We start from the raw sequence: 25,346 nt of genomic DNA, 5'->3' as shown, positions 1-25,346 counted from the left end.
AGGTAGGCATGGGCAGGTGGGGACGGAACACTGCCACACACCATCCCACGCTGCCGCACAAGCAGTGCCCACCCGGCTGGATGCAGGGGAAGCTTGCATGTGGCGGCTGCTGCCACTCCGTGTTTGGCTGTGCCCGGCCACCAGGGATGCATTGCTCCAAAAAGGTTGAAAACACCTGGGCTAGATCGAAATGCAGCCCAGGGGTGGGATCCAGCCCATCAGGTGATTCTATATGGCCCACAGCAGGTTCCTCACCTCTGCATGCACACAGCCAGATCTGCTGCCCCTGGGCACAGAGGTGCAACCTGGTTCCGAGTGTAGCCCACCCTATATCCCCACATGCAGTTCTTGGGCACACTGGAAGCTGTAGTCTGTGGGGCTGGGCAATGTGGCAGCCAGACTCAGTTTCCCAACAGTCCCTGTGGCTGTGACAGTTTGCTTTTGCCCTCACACTCCAGTGTCTATGCCTCTGCTGCTAGATTCCACCCTGCTGCCCAGGCCTGTCTGTCCAGCACCCACCGCTGGGACACTAGACAGAGCAGGTGGGTGAATGGGGTCTCCATGATGACCAGTCTTGGATCCCTGCAGACAGGGTGCACTTGGCCAGGCAGATGGGATGGGGTCACAAGCAAGCAGCAACATCCAGGAGCGGAACAGGCTGGAGGGGTCAGGATCACAGGGTGGTGAGAGCCCGGGGCCAGACCCCAGGGCAGAGACAATCTGCTGCCCACTCATCCTTGTGATGAGCGCTGGATCCACAGGCAGCAGCCAGTGCCTACCAGCAGAAGCAGAGCCTGTTGCAGGGACGTGCGGGGAGCAGATTGTGGCTCTGCCCCAGGCCCATGCTGTCACTGCCCTGTGATCTCAGCCCTACCTGCCCATCACACTCCCAGACACTGCTCCTCACCCACCTGTGGCCTCATCCCATCCACCCGGCTTAGTGTACTCTGCCCATGGGGGTCCCATGGTGGTCTCCACAGAGATCCTGCCCACCCACTACATCTGGTGCTCCTGATGGTGGGTGCAGGGCGGATGGGGCCAGATAAGATCAACTGGCATCTTCTCCCCATGCTGGGTGGTATAAACTGCTATGCTAAAGGCCAGGTTAGCACCCTCCCTCAAGAGTTCAGCAAAACTCCTGAACCTTCCCTCCAGCCCAAACAACTGCCCACTCCTGTTCTGACCCAGTACGGCACTTCTTATCTTTACGTTTTCTGAAGTGTTCCTATTAATCATTCCTTGATTTAAGATTTCTCCTTCTCAAAAATAGAAAGCAGAGGTATTTACATGAAAAAGCCTTCAACAATTTAAACAAAGAACTATAAATGCAAGTACGCATTTATATTCTTAAAACAGAATGAACTACTCATAATGGAATTATTACTAATTATTTGTACTGAAGCAGAATGGAGAGGCCCCAATCCAGGACCAGAGCACTCCTGTGCCCTATCCATCCGTGAAAGACCCTCCCAAGTTAAGCGAAGGCAGAAGCATTTTCTGCATTAAGGCTGCAGGCAATAGTTGCATCACATGCAATGTTATATCATGTGCAAGAATTCTGAGTTATTGCTGCAGTGAGAATTCCTTTAGTTTCTCAGAAAGCAACTGTCCTGCCATAACGTGATAAAGGGTTAGCCAGGGCAGTTTAAGTGTCCCATAAATAGCATGGGATTGAAAGAATAAAATCACTTTTGAAACATCTGCTATATTAGATTAAATATTAATGGCATTTATCCTTAATGCAAGTAACCTCAGTGAGAACATAAAAAAAATCCTTAAAATACAAATTAAAAATACAGCACATTAAAAAAAGCCAGACACTATAAATAATCAAATGTCATTTACTTCCATTTAGCCTGACACCCTACATCCTCCTCAACAGAGCATGGATTATGCAAAGCCAGCAACAGACCAGGTTCTGAATCAGTGATTCTCAATCAAGAGGCTGCAGCACCTGCCTTGAGAAGGGTGCCACACATGGTAGCACTGTCAGGTGTGCATACATGATTCAAAAGATAAACTCAAGATTTCAAATAGGAATCCACAGCACTAAAAACAGTCTGACCTATGGTATTTATGAGTTATTTGCAACAGAAGAACTGCTCTACTGTTTTTCTGTAGTCAAAAAGAGTGAAAGCTCAGGGCTGGAATTTTCCAAGGGGTGCTTCAAATGTAAAAAAGAACTACTGTTTAGAAACACTATTCTAAACAGAAGCATAAAGTTTTATCTGCCTTCAGAACCACAGCAAACAGAAAGGACAGCCTCAATGTGGGGTCTAATTGATAGGTAAAGTCATCTCTCCCTTTGCTCTTCAATTTATTAAAAGGCAATGGCAGTTTTCTAAACTATTATGTCCTTCAGTCCCAAAGTCTCAGCCATCCAAACCACAAATTTCTGAGATTGACAGTAAAAAAAAAAAAATAAAAAAAAAAATCACCAATAATCTGGCTGCTAAAACATCATCACATGGAGAAGCATACATGAATGAAGTGAACAGAGCAAGAGAACACCATAAACTTGTCAACTCATTCCTTGACCTCTTGTGGCCATAATGCTACCTTCTCTGTTTTTGTGCTCAACACCTATGCATTAAAAGAAATCAAGGAATAAATGCTCCAAGGTCCCAAGAGCCTCTCAGGAAAAACGAACAAACAAACAACCTTATGGCAGAGAATACAAGGAAATGAGACTGCAAGAATCAAAGCTCTCGTCTACTTTTTATTCAAGGGAACATTCAACACATTTCAAATGCTGTGACTGCCAGCACAGATAACATACATATTTGAGACTCAATGGAAGACTTGCCACAAAATCCCTGTAAAGAGGAACAGACTCCATATAGTAGACAACCCTCCCCAAAACAAAACAAAACAAAACACCACAACACAACGCCAAGCAGTTTCATGTCATTAAGAAGAGCTGCCTGGTACATCAGTGGTTTTCAAACTTTTTTTGGCTGCATCTCTCATACTTGCAAAATACTGCTGCTCATACCCCCTGTTCCCAATGCATCCCTGCATGTTCATTCCTTTGGAAGCATCAGCACCAGTGTCAGGGGTCCAAGCACGTAGTGGCCTTGCTGCACAATTAAAACCTCTATCACCATTATTAAAATTTAGGCATCTACCCTTTGGCAAAGCATCACTACCACAATTTGAAAAGCGCTGTGCTATGTTAGCCGGTTCCTGATTGCTAGGAAGCACTGTTGTAGGCTTCAGGAAATGACTTTCAACAATACATTTTAAAACCAAGTTTGTGTGTGTATCCAAAAATCAGGACAAGAGCGGGTCATGATATCCACTACCACAACCAAGCCCCCACTGATTTTGGGGTCATGATGTTTGCAACTCTGTATCAGTTTAAACAAGCTAAAAGTGCAACAGCTCAGAAACAAAGAGACTAAAGGGCAGCAAACCCATTTACATGACTATTATTAACGATAAAAGACAGACTCCGAAACAAAGGTCCCTATGCCTGTAAATGTCCACTGAGAGGAAAGGATCAAGCCCACTAACGGGGAGTGCAAGTCCCACAACTCTGGTTCCAGACATCACAAGGCAAGACTTGGGTAGTCTCAAAGGGCACTGCTTTTCTAGGAAGTTCATGACGCTCAATGACACTGGACAACTGCTCTCCACAGTGGAAACACGCAGAAGCCATGCAAAATAGGAGACTGAAAGTTGCAGTAAATCAGGGCATTCACTGCATGCTGAACCACACACTTATATTGTGGCAGTGTTAGAGCATGCGTCTTTTTTCCTAAAGCAGCTGACTGTCGGAGGCACAGGGAACCCTGGGAGCTGTAGTCCGGCACCTGCTGTGTCGCGCTTTACAACCAATACCAAGAAAACTTATTTAACTTTCGCAACAAATACACATGGACCTGTGCTACAACCACATTTAGGAATATTTTCTTGTAAACCATATTTATGCACTAAGCAAGATTACATAACTTGCTTAATCAGGTTTAATTTCCACTCTTAAATTGGACAGGAACACAGTAAATAGACAAATTAAAAACTATAACTCATCTGCCTTGCAATCAGATGAGGAGGTGGGGGGGGGGGTCTTATTTTAGGGCTATTCAATACTTTAAATGCATTTTTCCTCCATTCTACCTTGGGAGGAAAGGTACTACACTGAAAGCATTGCAAATATAACCTCAGGACAAGTGCAAGCTACAGATTAAATTTGATTTAAAAAAAAAAAAAAGGGGGGGGGGGGATGACATGCATGTACCAACTACCTTGTGAAGAAACAATAATTCAGATGCACTTAAAACTGAAATAGGGTTTGCTTCAAAGCTGAGTAGAGCCGGGGAGACTTTCTGAAATCCTTTACACTTTACTTCCACGCTCCGGACCTGGCTAGAAACTCACTGGCCCCAGACAGCTGAGACTCAAACTGATGCTGCCTTCAGGAGCAGACTGACCTGCGCTTGCCGGATTCACACGGGGCTCCCATGGAAGAGCTGGTGCCCACAACCACAGCCTGCAGAGCAGCCGACGTTTCCCCCCGCCCCGGGGTTTCGCTCTCTCAGACAGGAATCCTTTTAAACCACCCTTTAAACCCAAGGTCTCAGCCACGTGTTTCGCTCTGGACAAGGACCCGCTTGTCCCGTCCTGTCCCGTTTCCTCCAGCACTGCCAGCCTCCCCCCCCCCGCTCCGTGGGCACCTCGGGCGCAGCCCAAGCCCGGGGAGCCGCTCTCCCAGCCCAGCAGCAGGGCCCAGCACAAAGAGCGGCGGTGCCCGGGCGCAGTCACACCCGGCTGTCAGCGCAGCCACCCCCCTCCCCCCAGCACAGAGCAACGCGCGGGGGGGCACGGCCCGGCCCGCCCCCCCATAAGGCCCCTCCCTCCATAAAGGCATCGCGGCCCCTTTAAATCCCCCGCCACCGCGGAGCCCCCCCTCCCCCTCAGCAGCGCCCGCCCGCCCTTCCCCCCTCACCCCGCCGGGGAGCCCCCCCCGCGGGGTTTCCCCCCCCGCCGCAGGGGCCCCTCACGCCGCCCCCCCTTGGGCCCCGGGAACTCACCGCCGCCGCCGCGTGCCAGCGCTCGGGCCCGGAGGGAATGAAGCATCCAAAAAGCAGCGGCAGCTGCGGCAATAAGGCCGATAGTAATAATAATAATAATAATTCCAGGGGGAAAAATGGCGGATTAAAATCCAAGATGGCGGAGCGGCGGCGGCCGGGGGGGAAGGGAGCGCTCGGAGATCCCTCCGCCGGCGCCGCGAGAAAGAGTCCCCCCGGCCTCCCTCACGCAGACCCCGCGGGAGGCGCCGCGCCCGGCAGCCCTCGCCGCCGACGCCGCCTTTTTCTCGTTGTCGTTCTTCCTTCCCCGAGGCCCGTTCGCCAGCTCCTGCCGGGGCCTCTCGGCGCCGCTGCTTCCTCGCCCAGCCGGGAGAGGCGCCTCCTGCCTGTGTGCTCGGAGAGGGCGGCGGCGGACGGACACCGCGCCTCAGGCTCGGGCGCCTCGCGCGGCGGAAGGATACGCCGCCAAAAAACCCCTCCCGGTTACGGGTTGGCTTCACGCAGCCCCGCCGGCCCGGCCCCGCCGCGCACGCAAGACGCAGCTCCGCGCCCCTGTAGCCGCTCGCGCACCGGGCGGAGGGATTCGTGGAGAAACAAGGTCCGTTCGGCCCACCGCTTCTGGAGTGAGAAGGCGATGGAAAAAAACGTTTCGGCGCGGCTCAGCGCGAGGAGGGATTCCTCCGCCTCCGCTGCCCTTTAAATGCGGGTAGCAAGCTGCCGCCGTCGGTGCAGTGCATTCTACTCCGCGCTCCTTCCGCGCCCGGTGTCTCGCAGCTCCCGAGAAAGGGCTCAGGCTCCTCACAGCCGGAGCCCCACCCACACCCTCGGGGATGGGTGCAGGACTGCTCTCCCCCAGAGAGAGGAGGAGGGAGGGAGGGAGCCTCCCCCCAGGCAGGGCAGAGGGGTGCTCCCTGCCAGCACTTGCTGCTGGAGTCCTGTCTCAGGGCCCTGGGGTTCATTTAGGTGTCTCCTTTCTGCAGGAGAAAAAGAAAGCTGTCTTCCCCTAACAGCCTAGGGGACAAAAAAAAGCCTTGCCCTGGTGTGTTTTAGTGACCCCTGAAAAAAAGAAGCAAAGGAAAATCCATCTGGTCCTAAAGGGGTTGTGGCAAAGACAAGGGCTCTCAGGGGAAGCTAGGCACAACCTTTTCCCCTGCTGAGCTTGGCACCTGGGATCATGCATCATGCCGTTTTCACATGCTCCTTTCATTTCCCCTGCCGTGGCGGTTCTCAGCTAGGCTGCCCCAAAGTCCTTTCAAGGGTGCCACAGGGCGCCAAGCAGTGTTGGTGCTGTGGGACGTACCAGCACGACTCGCAAGATTAAACCCAGAGGTTTCAAATGGGAATAAATGGTGTAAAACCTGCTCTGCCCTGTTGCGGGCTCCCCGAGTTCTCTGCAGCAGAAGAATTGCTCCGGTGTTTTCCTTTAGTCAAAAAAGTAAAAACTAAGACCTGGAGCTTTCGACAGGGTACCTCCAGGCTGAAAAGACTGGGAACAGGCCCTTGTGCTATTTTATGAGCTCCAGACGCGGGTTATAGTATGGCGTGTTTTGTAGTGCCACTTCTATTATTTTTTATAAGCGTTTCAGGTGGCCTTTGCAATACATGAGCATGCTACTTAATGGAAAACTTGTTTTTACAAAAAACAAAGCGTGTGCTACTAAACCTCCTCATGTCAATGCCTCAGCAAGTGTACTGAGCGCTTCACGTGGTCCTGGAAAAAGTAAAAGAAGCAAAAATCTAAGGATGTTTAATAAACTAATGTAATTGGAGAATTCTGTTTTAAATCTCAGCATGCGTTATGTAAGCAGGAAGGTATCTGGAACTGGTACCTGTCCTGACAACAAGAAAGTTCCAAATTTAGCAACGAGAAATTGATTCCTCAGCTTTGAGACTGTGTAGCAAATGATTAGCCCAGAATAAGGCAGACTTTTCCTGTCAATTTATAAACCTCTAAAAAGAGGGATTTTAAAAAGGACATGAAGGTGCATCCTTTGTGATTGCATTGCAGGTGGGGGATATTATAATAGAAGTGAGCAATATTTATAAATTGACTCTTTTGTAAGCATCTCAGAGCAGTCGGTATGCTTTATAAACAAAGGCTCCCCAAAATGTTATGGCATAAGGTTTTACAGAAAGCACTGAATTTAAGGTACAAATGGGCTGGAAGATGATGGCTTCACCACTGTCTGCAAAAGGGATATGCCATCATTCCAACAATGGGTGGCCAGCCACTGTTGTAGCCGAACCACTGCAAACAATGGAGGTCAAGTCCACCCCTACAGAGAGACGCTTGTGGGTGAGCTGTTGAGAGAACCAAGGTTAAGCTTGAAAAGATGTCAACCTTGGAAATACACACTTGTCTGAAGTGGATTTTGCCTGCTATTGTGACAACACCCACAATTATAACAAAGATTACGGGGGAAAGATGATTATTTTGCGTTGTTTATTTGTTTCATTGTTTCTGCCTCTACACCCAAGTCAGTTTCTGTCTGCAGGTCTTTCACACAGCACTTTTGCACATTGACAGGGAAGAGAACATTTTTCAAAATAAGGAAGTTTGATCGCAACACAATAAAAATTGGAAGGGGCTGAGGAGTAAATGATGTGTTAAATTACTTTTAGCTGTTGATGAGATTTCAATTTGACAGTGTGCCTTTAAGGCTGACTGATACCTATTTGCACACGTTTGTGAAAAAACAGTTTGAACAGACCAGTTTTCTGAAAGTGTAAACCCAGAGATCTAATTCCATTTTCTATTGTTCATGCCCCATAAGTGTTTTTCAATATTAATTTTACTTTGTAAGTTGGTAGTAGGCATTATCCTTTGTAAGATGTGAAGAGTTTCAAAGCTGAAAAATGCTATTTTAGCCATTGGGGAAGAGAAGGGGAAATGCTTCAGATTTTCTTAAAAAGGGAAAGCCTCCTTTATTCACATACTTATTACTCAAAATGGCTATGACTATTTCACAGTCTTAGCTAAAGAGTTTGCTCTGAGGCCACGGCATTGAAAGATCTATTATACTTGCTGTTTAATCAATAGTTCTAATTCAAATGGACATTGACAGGATAAAAATATTTTAATCATCTTCAATTCTTTAGTAGGTTTGCTAACAACTTAACTAAATATTTTTAGTTTAATTAAATATGCCAGTAACCATTTGTTCTATTTATTGACTTGCTATACTTCTCTCACCTTAGGCAATGAATTGGTCTTGTCATTTGTATATTCATATTCATATATATATATGAATATGAATATACAAATACATTTATATTTATTCATATTTTCTGCATATTATTAGCTAATAATAAGGTGTGCTTCCTCAGTCTCTGTTCCTGGCAATGTTTTCTCTTAAACAATTTTCTTTGCAAATATGCAATTATTAAAACATTTGTATGCAAATTCAGTTTTGCAAAAATATTTCTTTTAAAAGCCAAGGGTGTTTGTACATGTGACGGGGTTTTGTCCTCCGGGTTTTATTCTATGCCCCCTAAATTGAAACAGTGGATTTTTAATTGAAATCCATTGTTTCAAGTTTTTCTTCACATTATGGTGAGGGACCCAATCCTTTTATTTATTTATTTATTTTTTGGAGCTGGAGCCTTCCTGCAGCTGGGGGCCAAACTGCTGGTAGGCTGAGCGGCCCCTGAGCTGCAGGGGGGCCCCAGTCCTACCCTCCATGGCGGTAGTGCCCCCCAGGGCTGCCCGGGCAGGCTGCTAGCAGGCCAGGTGCTGCCTCCACTCAGAGGCAGCACCCAGCCAGATCCAGCTGTTCCCTGAGCTCACCCTGGGAGCAGTGCCTGGTGGGCTTCTAGCAGGTGGGCTTGGGGAACAGTTGGATCAGGTCGGCCACTGCCTGCCTCCAAGCTGGGGCAGCACCCAACCTGCTAGCAGCCTTCCCAGCCGGTCCTGGGAGGTGCCGCCACCAGGGAGGGAAGGACCAAAATCCCCCTGCTGCTCAGGGGCTGCTCAGCCCAGTGGCAGCTTTCCCACCGCGCCCCCACCCCCAAGCTGCAAGAGAGGCAGGTAGGCTCTACTGGAAAAAAAAAGGATCAGGTCCCCTTGCTGCTTCTGCCTTCAGCAGGCTCCTGCAGGTGGCAGGACGGCTGGGGCCACCCAGGAATGAGCTGGCTTGCCCTTGGGGCAGTGTGGGAAGGCAGCAGGAGGGCGGCTGAGTTTGCTGGCAGCCAGAGAGGATGCTGGGGATGGTGCATGGAGCACTGGAAGCCTGGGTGGGCTCGGTGAAGTGTTGGATTGGGCACCCCCGACCTGGGGCAACGTCTGGCCAGCCAGCAGTCTGCCTGGGCTTCCAGTGCTCTGAGCACCATCCCTGCCACCTTCTCCGGCTGCCAGCAAACCCAGCCACCCTCCTGCCACCTTCCTGTGCTGCCCCACAAGCCAGCCCATTCCCAGGCAGCCACAGGCATCCTCCCAGCTGCAGGAGCCTGCTGAAGGCAGAAGTGGTGAGGGGCCTGTTCCTTTTGCGTCCAAATGTAGTTTAGTTTGCAACAATGCAAACTCATTTAAAGCCCCCAAACTCTTGCACATGTACAGTGTGATGCCATTAAGCCACATAAAGTGACATTTTCATCACATGTACATGGTAATGGCATCACATGTATAAGTGCCCCAAAAGCCTGTATTTTAGGAACTCCATTTAAATTAATAGGGCTTTGTGCAGGCAAAAATTTCTGGCCATGCAACTCCAGTTTTAAGATGTATTCCAAAGTTCAGAAATTCCCTATTAAGAAAAAAGAAATAGTGTAATTGCACCTTCTTATGCCAAAACTGCAAGACTTAAATGGATGGTAAAAGTAATTTTAAGAGCTATGAACATGTAAAAAGAATTGAAAGTAACACTTCCCCCTTAATAGCTTAACTAGGCCACATAGGCATTTGTTTTCATGCTTACTTTTATTTTGCATTATTGTAAGAAATGTAAGCCGTGTGAGTGCTTACGTGCCAATAACAAAGCCTGCTTTTCATATGCCCCATGTTATTTTATTATGTGTACTACGCAGTGGTGCACATTTATGCAATGCGAGTTTTAAAACGTGCATTGGATTTCCAGCAGTGGTGCACACTGAAAGTTAGGCCTCAGCAATAATTGATACATCATCTCCTGTGTGTGTGTGTGTGTGTGTGTGTGTGTGTGTGTGTGTGTATGTGTGTACACACACATATCCACCCTTTAGGCACTCTGTCTTTTGTTGGGGTTATTTGTTAGCTTGTATTGTAATCAAAATTCACAGATTTAGCTCAAATGGTTTTAACTGCTGGTTACTTCTGGCAGCAGACAGTACTTTCTTTGACCATGTGGCGGTTCAAAAAAAGGACTGCTGAGCAGAGAGGGGGTCCACTGAAGAAGGAGTGGATGGGTTATTTGCTCCTAGATTTGTTATTCAAGTGAGTCCAAGTGAGGAGGTCTTTAAAGTAGGTTTGACGGGGTCAGAAGACAAAAGACCACAGATAAATAAAGAGCAGCCCTAAAGGCCTGAGATTAAGAGGAAATGTAAGAAATCTCAGCATGATTGTATGATGAAAATTAGCATGGCAATCAGTCTTCTAACATACCTATACAATAATGCAAGAGTTATGGGGAATAAGCAGGAAGAACAAAATTCCTAGTACTCACACAAAACTGTATCTTAATTGGGATACCTGAGATATGGTAGGATAGTTCACGCAACTGATTTATTGATGTGGATTGATATAGCTTGTTCAGTGAGGACAGGCAAGGAAAAAAGGGAGCGGATAGGGCTTTGTATATTAATTAAAGATATATAAACTTGCTTTGAGGTCCCAAACAATATGGGAGGTAAATCAGTGGAAAGCCTCTGAGTTATGGGAAAAAAGAGAAAAAGGACAACGTCATGGTATTGTAGATATAGGTACAATGTAGACCACCACACCTGAAAATAAAGAATGAGGGTTTTTTTTAAACAACGGAAGCATGCAGAAAGCAGGCCTTAGTGTTTAGACAGGGCTTTAATTATAGTGATATCTGCTGAGAAGATAACAGCGGTGTGCAAACAGTGCGGCAAGTTCTTTGTGTTGTGAACAACTTTTTGGTACAGCTGGTGAAGAGAATAGCTAAAGGTGAGGCTCTTCACATTCTCCTGGGTGAAGTTACACATTACACTTAGACCATACTAATGGCATTTAAAAGGGAAGTGTCTGCATATTAAAGCTCATTAACTCACACTAAATGCCCTCTAAACATCTCAAAGTTATGCCCCTTCAGGCACATGTGAACTCTGGGTCATGCCACCTAACTAACTTTAGTCGGCTTTACAAAAATAAAATGGGCAACTTGCAGTCCTCCAGCATCCCAGGATGCATCAGTCCTAGTCCCCCCACTCCTGGAGCAGGGATTGAGCTCAGGTGTCTTGGCTTTTAGACACACCCCTACTTACCAGCCCTCTAGTGGCAAGTCAGAGCTGTGCAGGCAAGAAATAGTATTAATCCTTAATGTGTGACTACTCACAGCATGTTTTAACTTTACCACCACTTAATGTTCCACAGATTTAGTATAGTCTAAGTATAATTTATAACTTCATCCTAAAGCTTTATTAGGGTAAAATTAGTTAGGAATTTGAAGGTGGAAGACAACTTGGGTAACAGTGACCATGAATAACAGGGTTCATAATCTCTAGGTAAGGAAAATAGCAGAATAAAAGCATTGTATTTTAGAAAAATCCTTCCTGTTTATTCCCCTGGGCATCGCACTTCAGGAAGGATGTAAAGACGCTTGAGAGAGTCTAAAGGAGGGCTACGCATATGATTAGAGGTCTGGAGAGCAGGCCACATGAGGAGAGGCTGAGAGACACGGGACTGTTTCGCCTGGAGAAGAGATGACTCAGAGGGGAATTGGTGGCAGCTTATGAGTATATAAGGAGTTCACACCAGGGCCTGAGGGAGCATCTGTTCACCAAGGCACCCAAGGGGAATATGAGGAATAACAGTCATAAATTGTAAGAGGATCAATTTAGATTGGACATAAGAACAAACTTTTTTAAAGTTCAAGCGTCCAGGGTCTGGAACAGACTTCCCCCAGAGGTGGTACATGCACCTACTCTGGAAATCTTCAAAAAATGTCTGAACGCTGACCTTGCTGGGGTCATCTGATCCCAGTAGTCTTTCTTGCCCAAGCTCAGGGGGACTGGACCTGATGATCTCGTGAGGTCCCTTCCAGCCCCTAACATCTATCAATCTATGAAAAGCAGGCTGTAACAAACTCAGAGAACTGGGAGCCAAGCCTTTAAGAAAAAGGACTGACAAAATCTTGTTCCTTAATGAGGCAATATTAAGGGCACAAGAACACGCTGTCTTAATGTGAAGGAAGGGTACTAAACACAGCAGGAGATATTCATGGCCAAGCCATGAGTTCTTCAATGTCTTGAAACTCAAGAAGAAATTACACAAAAAGTAGAAGCTTGGCCATGTCGTTCAGGAAGCATATAAGAGCATATGGGGACAAAATCATAAAGGTCACGGCACAAATTAAGATACAGCTAGCAAGGGATTTGAAAAGTAACAAAAAACATTCTATAAGTACAGTAGACATGAAAGGAAAGCCAGATGTAGGTCCATTCATGAAGAGGGAGGGGAAACTAATAATGTGTGCTGTGGAAGTGACCAAATTGTTTAATATCTTTTTTACTCCACTCAGGATATATGCCAAATGACAAGCAAAGTCACAATTACGGACAGTGGAGTAGGTTCCCAGACAAGAGTAGGGAGAGAACACTGTAGAGACTCCATAGACAAGCTAGATGTTTTCAAATCATCAGGGCCCAATGCGATTCATTTTGGGGTGTTCAATATATTATCTGAAATAATTGCAGAACCATTGGTTATCATTGTTGAGGGCTAAAGAGGGTCAGATGTGGTCCCAGAAGACTAGAAAAGGGCAAACATATTGCTCATTTTTAGAAAAAAGGAAAAAGAAGGGCCGGAGAGTTATAGTCTGGTCAGAATAATTTTGATACCTGGAAAGATACTTGAAATACATCATCAGACAATCAACTTGTAAGTATCTAGAGAATAACAAGGTGATTGTTAACAACAAACATGGATTTCTCAAGAGTGAAATTATGACTAACCAACTTAATTTCTTCCCATGACAAGGTGGCAGATCTTGTGGATGGGGGTAGGGCGCAGCACTGGATGTGATAAACCTTAACTTTAGCAGAACTGTTGACACTGTCTCCCACAGCTTTCTCATAAGTAAGCTAAGAAAATATGGTCTAGATAAACTACAAGGCGAGTGCATAGCAAGTTAAATAAAAATACTTCAAGATTGTCATCAATAGCATAATGTCAAATGGGGAGGAGGTATTGTTTGGGGTCTCCAGGGGTCCATCCTGGATTCAGTACTGTTCAAAATGCTCATTAATGACTTGGAGGATGGAATTGTGCGTACACTTAGTAAATCTATAACTAACACAGAGTGGGATAGAGAATAGGGTTAGGACTCAAAATGGCCTTGATAAATTGGGAAAAAATGGTGGAAATATAGAGGATAAAATTAAATAAGGACAAGTTAAATAGTATTCTTTCCTAAGTAGTATATTAATACTACTAATATATTAATTAAGCAAATGCCCAAATACAAAATGGAGAATGACTAGGATGCAGTACTACAGAACAAGACCAGGGGGTTTTAGTGGATCATCAGCTGCATACGAGTCAATAATATCATACCATCGCAAAAGCAGCTAACAACATCCTGAAAATGCCTTAACAGGAGTATTGTATGCAAGTTAGGGCTGTGTGAAACGGGCTCTATTCGATTTGGATTTGGCTGAATCAGAGACAGTGATTCGATCCGTTGATTCAGATCACCGTCCCTGATTTGATTTGGCCAAATCCAAATCTGAAGATTCGATGCTGATTTGGCGAATCAGCGATTTGGACACAGGCACAGCTTTAAAAGTTTTTTTTCCATACCTTGAAGTAGCAGGCGCGGTTCATGATTGCTGCAGTGCTGGGGTGAATGGAGCGTCCCACAGCAGCGCGGGGGGCTCTCCAGCGTACTTCTGGTCCACTTTCGAGTCTGCCAGGGAGTGTGCACGGGGCCCCCCTGTGCCCTCCCTGGCTTGGCAATTGGCTGCAGGGGGACCCCGGGTGCCTCCCCCAGACCCAGGAGACACCAGCTGTCAAGTTGGGGGCCGTTCCCTGGTGGACCAGGAAGTGGACCGGAAGTGCTTCTGGTCCACTTCTGGGTCTGCTGCCAGTGTGCTGGGGAGCTCCCCGTGCTTCTGTGGGACACTGCATCTGCCCCAGCACTGCAGAGCCCCTGCTACCTAGAGGTATGTAGAAAAATCATTTAAAGCCGTATCTATGTCCAAATTGCTGAATCTGTCTGAATCTCTCCGAATCAATTCGGAGGGTTCCGAATTAATTCGGAGAAATTAAAGGGTCCTTTTATTCGATTTGAAGTTGGAGATTCGGCCTCCGAATCGGGCCAAATCTCCGCCGAATCGAATTAGGGACCAAAGCTTTGCACAGCCCTAATGCAAGTCATAAAGATTCTTCCACTCTATTCAGCACTGGCGAGGTCTCCTCTAGAGTAATGTCTCTGGCTTTGGGTACCAAACATTAAGAAAAGGTAGACGAATAGGAGAGTCCAAAGGAGGGCAATCAAAATTACTATAAGTCTAGAAAATGCAACATAAAAGTAATACAGGAAGAACTGGAACTACTTAATCTAAAGCAGGGGTTGCTAACATATAGCCTGCAGACTGGATCCAGCTTGCAGAGCCACTGGATCTGGCCCATGGAGTTGGGGGCTTTGCCCATGCTGCTGCCACTGCTCCTCTGAACCCCCACCCTGCTTCCTGCCTCTGTGGGCTTTTAGTCAAAACTGAACCAGGGCTGGGGAGCTGCAAACTGTGTCCACACTGCCTTTGCTTCTCTCTACTTCCTCCTCCTCCCCATCTCTTAGGTGCAGCACAGGCACAACTGGAAGCTGCCCAACCCCATGGGCCATGCAACTTCCAGTTGTGCCTGAGCCACTGTTGCTTCTCCCCACTCTTCCCTCCCCCTGGCTGCAGCTCAGACACAGCTTCCAGTCTGTGGGGGGCTGTGCAGGGGCTGAGCAACTTCCAGCTGTGCCTCCACTGCAACTGGGAAGTGGAGGGAGAGGGAAGCATGGATGCAAATTGTAGCTCTCCAGCTGTGGTTCAGTCCCCCACTAGCTGGAAGCTGAGCCTGCACACAGCCAGGGTAGGGAGTTGGAGAAGCAGGGGGTTGGCACAGGTACAGGCAAAACCCTTTTGCTCTGCAGATGGGATTCAGTCCACAAGCTGTATGTTGCCAACCCTTGCTCTAGATAAGAGTGATGAGGAATTTGTTAGCAATGTTCAAATACAAAAAAAGTGTCAACTAATTCTTTGTGTCCAGTGGTGACAGGACAAGTAATACATTGTAAGCATGGAGAGCTGGGTGAGTTATTAGGAAGAATGTTGTAGCCATGAGGGTGGTTAAGCACTGGAACAATTACCTGGAGAGATGAAATTTCTATTATTGGAAGTTTTTAAATCCAGTTTATACCAACATTTGTCTCAGTTGATTTAGACAGAGATAGTCTTTTCTTGAGCAGGGAATTGGCTAGATGATCTCCTGAGGTCTTTTAAGCTCTGAACTTTCTACGGTTCTATAGCTGCATGATGATGTCATCAGTTTAAGTGCACTCTCACAGAGAATACAGAAAAGTAGAAGCAACTGACTGAAATAAATCTAAAGGTGAAACATATTTGATCCTTAAATTAGGGTAATATCCTACTTTTTAGTTACAGTTACTAAGGTCACTAAAGGCCATATATAGATTCTGATGTTGTTCCCAACACTTTTCTTGGACCTGATGGGCAACAAAGGTCATGACATTTGCTCCGCAGGATGGTCTGAAACCACATTGAGATTCTGGCAGGACTTCCTCAGCAAGAGGTAGAAGATAGTTCAGGAGAATGCATGCAAGGATTTTCCCTCCTATGGAAAGGGGGGAAATACCTTGATAGTTCCCACAAACAGACTTATCTCCTTTCTTGAAGATAAGTCATGATGTTGGTATTCCTCAGGTCCCTGGGGAACTCTTTGTTGTTCCAAATTTCTCAGAATAAATTTGTGGAGTTTCAGTACTGGTTCCTCACTGTCAGCCTTATAGATTTCAGCAGGTATGCCATCTGGTCCAGTAGTCTTGTTCTTCTTAGCTTCTTGGAGGGCACAACAGGCTTTTTCTAGGATAGGAGGATTGGTAATGGATCCCCTTTCAGGGTGTTGGGAAATGGACTCAATGGGCGCATCAACACATGCAGGCATGTGTGCTTGCAGCAGCTCAAATAGAAGTGGTGCAAATTCGAGCCGGGGCTTTTTGCCTCAGTGCATGTGCTCAGACATACATTTTGTTGTGGAGCAAATTGCTCCACTTGGGGCAAAATAACCTTGCCTGGCTCTTCCCAGATATGCAGCCAGGGGGAGCTAGAGTCCAGGGCCAGCACCTGTCCTGGCCCCATCAGTAAAAAAAGCTGCTCTGGAAAGCAGCTCAGAGCTACTCGCTCTCAGGAGCTTCTGGGCCTCAGCCAATTGGTATCTGGGGACACTACTTGTTGTGCCAGCTGGACTGCTGCAGCAGCATCCCAAATCCATTTTTAAAAATACCCCAAAATCCACGTTCTTCCACAATTAAAACAAAACAAAAGACCACTCTACACACCCACCCACCCACACACATATATCTATATAGCGAGAGAGAGACAGAGAGACAGCGATCAGTTGGGCAATGCTTTATTGGTATATTTACTATGTTAAAGCAATTTGGAAGCCTACCAGTGTGTCTATCATCATGCTAAAATACAATCTAAATACCTATATGTGTTGATGTGTGCTTTTTGTTTTCTTTGCACATGATGGGTGTGTGATGGGGGGATGTGGTGTTTGCAGGAAGGGGGTGGGAAGGGGTGTGGGGGAAGGAAGGCAGGTGAGTGTGTGGAGGGATGTGGGTTGGTGTGTGGGTAGGTGTGGGGCAATTGCTGGGGGGACTGAGTGTGGGGGATCTTGTGGGGGGGCTGCTCAGGAGGAGTGGGTCCCCTGGCCCCCACAAGGTACAGGCCCCCCCCCAGCACATGGAATGCACCCCCCCACAGGGCCCCATCTCCCCCCTGGAGGGCCACAACCCCTATCCCCTACAGGGCTGCAGCTCTCTCCTGGAGGGCCATAGCCCCTCTGCACAGGGTCCCAGGCACCCTGCAGATCCACAGCCCCCCCACGCAGGGTCCCAGGCACCCTGCAGGGCCACAGCCCCCCCACGCAGGGTCCCAGGCACCCTACACAGCCACAGCCCCCCCGCGCAGGGTCCCAGGCACTCTGCAGGGCCACAGCCCCCTCGTGAGGGTCCCAGGCACCCTACACAGCCACAGCCCCCCTGCACAGGGCCCCAGGCACCCTGCAGGGCCACAGCCCCCCTGCACAAGGCCCATAACTTACCTTCTGCAGCAGCAGTGGGAGTGGGGTGCTTTGAACCTGCTGCTGCTGCCAGCTGCCAGCTCTCAGGACTGCGCGCCAAGCCCAGCCAGGTCCTGCTGGCCCTGGGGCTGCTCTGCTGCCTAGCTGGGTCAGTACCGCAGTGCGCAAGGACTGCTCACTGCAGGACCGGCCTGGCTGGGCAGCACAAGTGGCCCCAGAGCTAGCAGGACCTGGCTGGGCTCGATACGTGGTCCCTGTGCACCATGCTGAGTCCCACCTCTGCCCTGCTATGCCTGCGGGGAGGTGGCACACGGCAGGACCCAGCCCAGCCCTGTGTGGCTCACTAGTCTGGCTTTGCACTGGAGTGGGTTGTGGCAGAAAGCCACCTTTGTTTCTCCCCAAAAACTCTGCTCTGTGACAATTTGATTAAGACGGGCACCATCTCTTTAGGTACCCTGAGCTGGATACATTCCTGAGGGAGGGGGGAAACCTGCTCCCTCTGCCTACATGACTGGCATCACATACCTGGGTGAGGGGCTTGGGCTCCCTGGGGAGCTAGGGACTGCCAGTCTGCCCAGCAACTAGTGATGCATTTCAAATTGGTTGGCTGACAGCTAACGGGTCCTGGCCTCCATTGGGCCAGGTAAATGAGGTCATTGTCACAACCCAGTGGTTTTGGTGCCTCGGCACGGTGGAATTTTCCCGCCACATGAGAGCCTCTTGCAAAGGTAAAGGCTTTCTGTTGCTGCAGAAAACCCCCGGTGCAAGAGAGTTCCCGCCATTCGGATGTAAATTTGTGTCCCGCTATTGGCCAGTTCTAAATTATGCACACATGGCGGCTAGTAATTGGCTTGCTGGCCGTTTAAAAATTAGCGCGACTTCCATCCAAGTCGGAGAACTTTGAGCACGCTGCAGAGTGCTTTTGAAGAGATCTGACTCGTGGCTGAGCTAATCGACAGCCTGATCACCTATCGATTCGTCTCCCCGTCGCCAAGCGCAATCCCAGACGTATCCCTTTCCCTGCCGGCCCGATTTGTAGTCGGATGTGCTGGCTTGAGCCCTGCCAGCTGGAACAACTAACGTGGTTGTTCAGACGACCGGACCGTTTTTCGTCACAACAGCAAGCGATGTAAGTAAAGTTTTACAACCATAAAGCTTTCTCAGCCTGTCTATTCACCAGCCCGCCCCGACGAACGAGTAATTATTGAATCACCTCGAGTCGGCTTTAGCCGTCCGAGACATGGCGACGAGGATGGGATTAAAGGGCACGGTGATGGAGAAGAACCTCATCAGGTGCTGCCCCTGGTGCACCGGGAACTGCCACGTAGAGAATGCCAACAATCTATGGGTGCATATCGCTTACCACCAGGCGGTAGAAGGGGATGAAAGAAATATTGATGGTTACTTCTCCGTAAAGAGAGAAGAAGCCGTAGTGAAGGAATGGAGAACTAAGCTATCCCTTGGGGAGTTCGGATGCATAATGGGGAGCGACCGGGTCTATTATCAACCCCCGGAGGAAACCTCAACTATATCCTTAGCCAGGGTAAAAGCGCGGAAGGCAGAGAAGCTGACCCCTGCTCAAGAGTTCGCTCAATGCATTTGGTACTTGAGGGAAGGAGGGGAATCCACCCCCACGGACTGGTTTAACTGTCTGGAGTTGGTGCCAGAATCGCGGGGTCACGAACTTCTCGTTCAGCTCTGGGAGGATTTGGAAACTAAGGGCCGTCATGTGCCGAGATGGGGTCTAACCAAATGGAAGAAGGGAAAAATGATAAATGTGCTGTTCCGTACAGTAGCGAGTCTACTAAGGGAATACGCAAATTTAGAGGCACAGATGCATACGGCGGGTAAGGAGTCGCTGGAGCAGGCGGCAAAAGGCTCCAGAGCAGCGCTTATTAATAGCACCGGCCGCATGATACCGCTAGCAGAAAATGGCGCCGAAAGAAACGCGAGCCATCCGGGGAACTCGGAAAGGAGGGGCAGAGTTTTAGAAGACCCGGCGGGGATCCGCCTAGCGTCTCCGCCCCCTGAGGTGATGTTGTTCCCAGCGGCCCTGCCTCCTTGCCAAGGGGAGGGGGCAATGGGAGGAGAGATGTACCCAACGCTCTCAGACGAAGAATTTAACTCTTTCTCTACCGCAGCTCACCCGGTAGCTGTGACGAAGCATGTTGCAGATGAGGATGGTGCTACACGTACCACTATTATCTCACGCACACGCACCAGACCAGAGATTCAAGAGCTTTGTAAGGAATCTAAGATAAGATCAGGAGAAACCTTGGCAATGTGGTTAGGGCGGTTAATAGTAGAATTCGGATCTGACACCTTGGATAAAGAAGAAGCAAGTGCCTTGACCCGACAGGCAGCATGGAGTGGTGGACGTGCTACCGATTTGAATGTGGTCACAGACAGTGCCCACTGGCCCATCCCGATCCCGGCGCTCGTAGTGGGACAGGTAACCCACAAATTTCACACCTGGCACGAAGGTCATCCACAGAAGGCTACTGCGGAGCAACTCCTCCTAGCTATAGTTGGGGTGTCATATCTCTCATGGAGCCTGAGAACAAATCCAATGGGACTAACAGCCATACAACGAAAAGAGAGATGGGCTCATCGCCACCTATCGGACCCCGGGGCAATCCCAACGCCTTTGGAAGCTGTAGAGGCCTGCGTGGAGGTATACGGAGGAGCAAATGCAGTTATGCTCCGACTCTTCTTGAACTCAATGGCAGGTCAACCGGTGGGAAATCTCTTGGGCCATCTCCCATGTTTACAAGCACTTATGCAACAAAGTGAAGAAGCTTCTGACACCATAAGGGACCGATCTTCAATATGCCCAGCCGGAACACTGAGATCCAGACGGCAAGAATTTATCCCTCGATGAGAGCAAGGGTGGTCACCTCCAGGAACCCCGAAGGAGAGAACCCTGAGGGAAAGAACCATGTTTGGTTTTCTTCTTTCCCAAACCGGACTTACAAAGGCGCAGCTACGAATTTTGGGAGAAAAGGGCCAGTCCCGTCTGGCTGAAGCATTGGAATTCAAATTCGAGGACTCCTCAAAAAACAAGTGATGGCCGGCGGCTCCGCTGGCGGCCTTTTCCAGTTCAGACCTGACCCCACGGATTCTCGACCATACGCCGAACTCACTGTTTGCAATCCTACCGATCCGGATGACCAACAACAAGCATTCTTCCTTCTTGATACTGGAGCTCAGACCAATGTGGTGACTTCAATGATACCTTATCAAAAGACCGCCAAAATGATCCAGGTACAAGGGCTTAACGCTATCGCTGTCACAACGAAGGTCAAATTTTGGGTCCAAGGCTACCGATATCCCCTAGAGGCTGTCCTAGGGGGCATCAACATTTTAGGAATCCCAGGGATAAAAGCACTTGACCTTAAAGAACAAGTGCTACAGGCATTACCCGTTATTATCCCAGAAAAGGATTGGCATCGACCAACGCTTCGTAACAACTCCACCTGGCGATACCGACCAATCCCGACTAAGGGATCACTAAAGCAGTCCCTTACTGACCTCCTGAGGCGACTCGAACGACGAGGCTGTATTAAGACTGTAACAGCTAGCACCTACCTGTCATCAGGATTGGGGGTAGCGAAACCTGGAAAGCCTAATGAAGCCCGGTTGGTTGTCGACTATTGAGAAGTCAACAAAAGGTGCCAAGTACTTCAACAACCTAATCCGTCTACTCTGCCACAGTGTATGTTTGAGATGGCACAGTTCCAACAAAGTAAGTGGGTTGGAGTTACATTGGATCTTAAGAATATGTTCTTTTCCATCCCGATAACTGACCCGGAAGGAATACTAAACATGTGTATTGATGGCATCATGTATAGGCGGACAGTTTGTCCACAAGGATATCGTAACGCTCCATCACTAGCCACAGGTGCCATGAATAACACCCTGAAGAATTTTCGAGCTTCATATTCTCTTCCTCAAGAGAAGGAACTAAAGATTTGGAGTTACGTGGATGATATCGCCATCATGGGTCGTGATAGTTCTGTAATTACTAGTATAGTCAGTCAACTAGTCACTCACCTTCAAAGTGAAGGATGGACAATCAACGAGGACAAGTCATGTTTGCATCCTGTAGATGACATTACGTTCCTTGGTACTCGATACATCGGTTCCATCCGCCACAGAATTTCTCATGAGGGTCCTGACGTTGATCCATTGAAAACATTCTTCCCTACAACCAAGAGGCACTTTCAACAGCTGTTAGGTCATTTGAATTGGTATCGACATTATGTTGAACCTGGTGATTTGGCACTTCTCACCAAATTGCAGTGACAGATCCATAACAAATCCCGAAAGTCCACGCCTTGGACAAAAAGAGATCAGCAGAACCTGCTTCACCTGCTAGCTACGGTTAAAGATACACAACTCCATGCCATCGATCTGGGTGAGCCACTAACCGTAACCCTCGGGTTCACCACCAACCATGTGTGGGCTGTCGCACATAATTCTCGTGATGAGTTAGTATATACAGCCCATAAAACGCTTCAAGCGGCACAACATAGATATGGAGCTGTGGGAAAAATCCTCCTAGCCGAACAATTGGTGGAGCCTTTAGCAAGGGGGCATGGGACGTTACGCGCTCCTGGTGCCACATTGTTACCCTTGCTGGATGCGGACAGAGTTGACCCACATTTTCAGGGAGAATCTAAGACCTGGAATACGCTAGTACTTGCCCACCATTATAATTGGCATTGTTGGAGGTTGGAAGACACGGTACCTGATCCAAGCCCAGAGGATGAGGAGAAGGTCCCTACATTGTATGGAACTTCTGCCCCGGCATGGATGGCCTCAGATGGAACCTCCCGACATGGCGGAAGATATGGATATTATTGCAAAGCTTGTAACGATAAGGAAATCTTTCAAGCTGACCCAGATGATAATTCGGCTCAAAGATGTGAATTATTAGGATTCCTTAAGGTACTGGAACATTGTCTGACACATCATAACGATACACTCCCAGTTCCGATCATCGCAATTGATTCGCAATACATTTATAAAATTCTTACGGGTACAGCTTTTCCGTCTGAACATTTGAATGATTGGCAAAATATTTGGGAAACGTTAACTAAATTCGTGTGCCTCCCGTTAATTAGGCACACTAAGTCCCATTGTCCAGACACCGATCCAGTGCATGAGGTAATTGATAAGCTCTTGGAAGATCCACTCCGAACCAACATAGTCCTGCCTGTCATATCTACCACTGATCCTGAAGTAAATCCGTTCCTTGCGTGGCTTCATGAGAATTGGGGTCACCCGGGACCACGAGCTTGCCATCAACGTTGGTGCCGAACCCTTACAGAACCGGCTTCATATGGAGCTCGGCGTGATTGGGAAAAAGTAGCTCAGGCCTGTGAGATATGTGCTAAAGAAAAGTGTCATAGAACCAAGCACCAACTAGGAGCTTTCGATCCTTCGCAGTTTCAAGCAGGAAAAGTTGGCAAGTAGATTTACTGGGACCTCTCCCAGGGTCTAAGCCGCCAAATAAAGGACTGGTTGTTGTCAATTTGGGAACGAGACAGTTACAGGTTATCCCCTTACGAAAAAGCAATGCTACTGCTGTCATTTCTGCTTTGACCGCTGTATTTGCTACTTGGCAACCTCCTCATGAGATTCAATCTGATGGAGGACCCCCGTTTAACTCAAATGCCCTGGACAAATTCGCCCGTCTTTATAATGTAGCCTGGCATCTTCATTTGCCATACCATCCGCAGTCCAACAGTGTTGTGGAGAGACACATAGGTTTGTATAAGGAGCAGCTTCGCCTTAGAGGAGGAGGGAAGTTTAAGAACTGGACTAAAATTAATCACGATGTCCTTATTTCACTAAACACCGCTAAACCATTATGGGACGAAGCTAATGTCCAAAAACCTCCACCTTGGGAGCCCAAGTTCCAACCTGACGAGTTAGTGTGGATTTCTATACCGCACCCCCATCAGTCTCATCCACAAGTTCACAAAGGGACAGTTCAACAACCGGGACAATATTCCAATACCTATTCTGTTCAATTGGAGGAGAAGCCCGATCGTCCTCCTATTATTGTTCATCACAACTGGATGACATGCCATTCTAACGTTCTCCCGGTATCCTTACAGTAAATCCAATTATGAGTCTTTTGTCTTGTGTTTTTGTTTTCTCTCTTCGAAGGAATAACCCCAGAAAAGTGATAATCCATAACCGCCCGAGCATGAGATTCATCGAGCACCAGACTACAGTTCATTCGAGTTAATAGAGTGACGGTTATGAAAAAGACATTGAGATGGGGAACGTTTATTAGCTCAGGACTTGCTATAATACTGTTTTCTCATTTTATTAAACATTTTATTGACATTGTCTGTTAGTAGGAGAGGACGGACTGATTACCAGACGAAGGAAGTCCCAAGCCGTTGTTCTCCAATCAGACGATGACCAACAGTTGTTGTTATATGTTCGAAGTTATTGTATTTTGTAACTTGTTGAAAAGACCGGTCTATCAAGTCGTTTGTATAATATATTACTGGTTGTTAAAGCTTTGCCAGGTCAGTAAGTCCCGAAACAAAGATGCCGGATGATAAGCTCATGCGTCTAAAATTCCAGTTGTGCTGTCGGCAAGGGGGCATGTCACAACCCAGTGGTTTTGGTGCCTCAGCACGGTGGAATTTTCCCGCCACATGAGAGCCTCTTGCAAAGGTAAAGGCTTTCTGTTGCTGCAGAAAACCCCTGGTGCAAGAGAGTTCCCGCCATTTGGATGTAAATTTATGTCCCGCTATTGGCCAGTTCTAAATTATACACACGTGGCGGCTAGTAATTGGCTTGCTGGCCGTTTAAAAATTAGCGCGACTTCCACCCAAGTCGGAGAACTTTGAGCACGCTGCAGAGTGCTTTTGAAGAGATCTGACTCGTGGCTGAGCTCATCGATAGCCTGATCACCTATCGATTCGTCTCCCTGTCGCCGAGCGCAATCCCAGACGTATCCCTTTCCCTGCCGGCCCAATTTGTAGACGGATGTGCTGGCTTGAGCCCTGCCAGCTGGAACAACTAACGTGGTTGTTCAGATGACCGGACCGTTTTTCGTCGCAACAGCAAGCGACGTAAGTAAAGTTTTACAACCATAAAGCTTTCTCAGCCTCTCTATTCACCAGCCCGCCCCGACGAACGAGTAATTATTGAATCACCTCGAATCGGCTTTAGCCGTCCGAGACAGTCATAAGGGCTATTAAGTTAAGGACTGCCCAGGAGGAGGAGGGGGCAGCAGCCATGAGGAAGACTCAGAGAGAGAGAAGAGCTGGACCATCTGAAACATGCTCTCTCTCTCAAAACTCATGATCAAGGAACTGCCTGCCTCCAGAGGGAATCTCCACCTGCCTCTGGATGATACTTGTGAGTAAGTTACTTGAGATCTAACTAGATATATAGCTTGCAGTAACTCAGATGCATGATCAAAGGCTACCCCAGCCACTTAGTTTGCTCTGTGGGATTCCTCTGATATTGCTCTACCCTGTACCCTATTCCAACCCTACCCCTTGTAACCAATAAAGTTCTCCTTTGTAGCTAGTGTGGGAGACTTATTGGGAGTGGGTCTAGATTATGCCTTGGGGTTCCCTTGGTTCGGCTGAGTAAGGGAGACCACTACTTGTGCTTCTGACTGAGGGAAGCACCCCAAGTTCTTGAAGTGAATCAAGTACCCTTGAGGGCTACTAAGCCTGTGTTTCTCAGGGTGTGCAGAGCCAGAATCAAGCCCATCCCTGGGTGGTGGCAGTGTTACCCTCAGGCTAGCAGGTGTGCTCCAGGAAGGGGGTCAGCCAGACGTGAGGCGCCCCCAGGGAGGCACTCGGAGCCTG

At 48.1% G+C, this 25,346-nt stretch overlaps 1 protein-coding gene across 1 annotated transcript in view; it reads right to left on the bottom strand.

The window, feature by feature from the left end:
- KMT5B (lysine methyltransferase 5B) overlaps nucleotides 1–4,535 on the bottom strand; it is a 47,902-nt gene extending 43,367 nt beyond the window's left edge. The window contains exon 1 of the mRNA XM_059722528.1: nucleotides 4,434–4,535. The gene's annotated coding sequence lies outside the window, so the exon portion shown is untranslated. The remainder of the gene's footprint in view (nucleotides 1–4,433) is intronic.
- Between the last annotated feature and the right edge of the window lie 20,811 nt (nucleotides 4,536–25,346).

Source organism: Alligator mississippiensis, chromosome 2 (assembly GCF_030867095.1).
Source record: "Alligator mississippiensis isolate rAllMis1 chromosome 2, rAllMis1, whole genome shotgun sequence".
NCBI classification, from domain to species: Eukaryota; Metazoa; Chordata; order Crocodylia; family Alligatoridae; genus Alligator; species Alligator mississippiensis.
The sequence above is the reverse complement of the archived record's forward strand: the minus strand, read 5'-3'. Positions and strand labels throughout refer to the sequence as shown.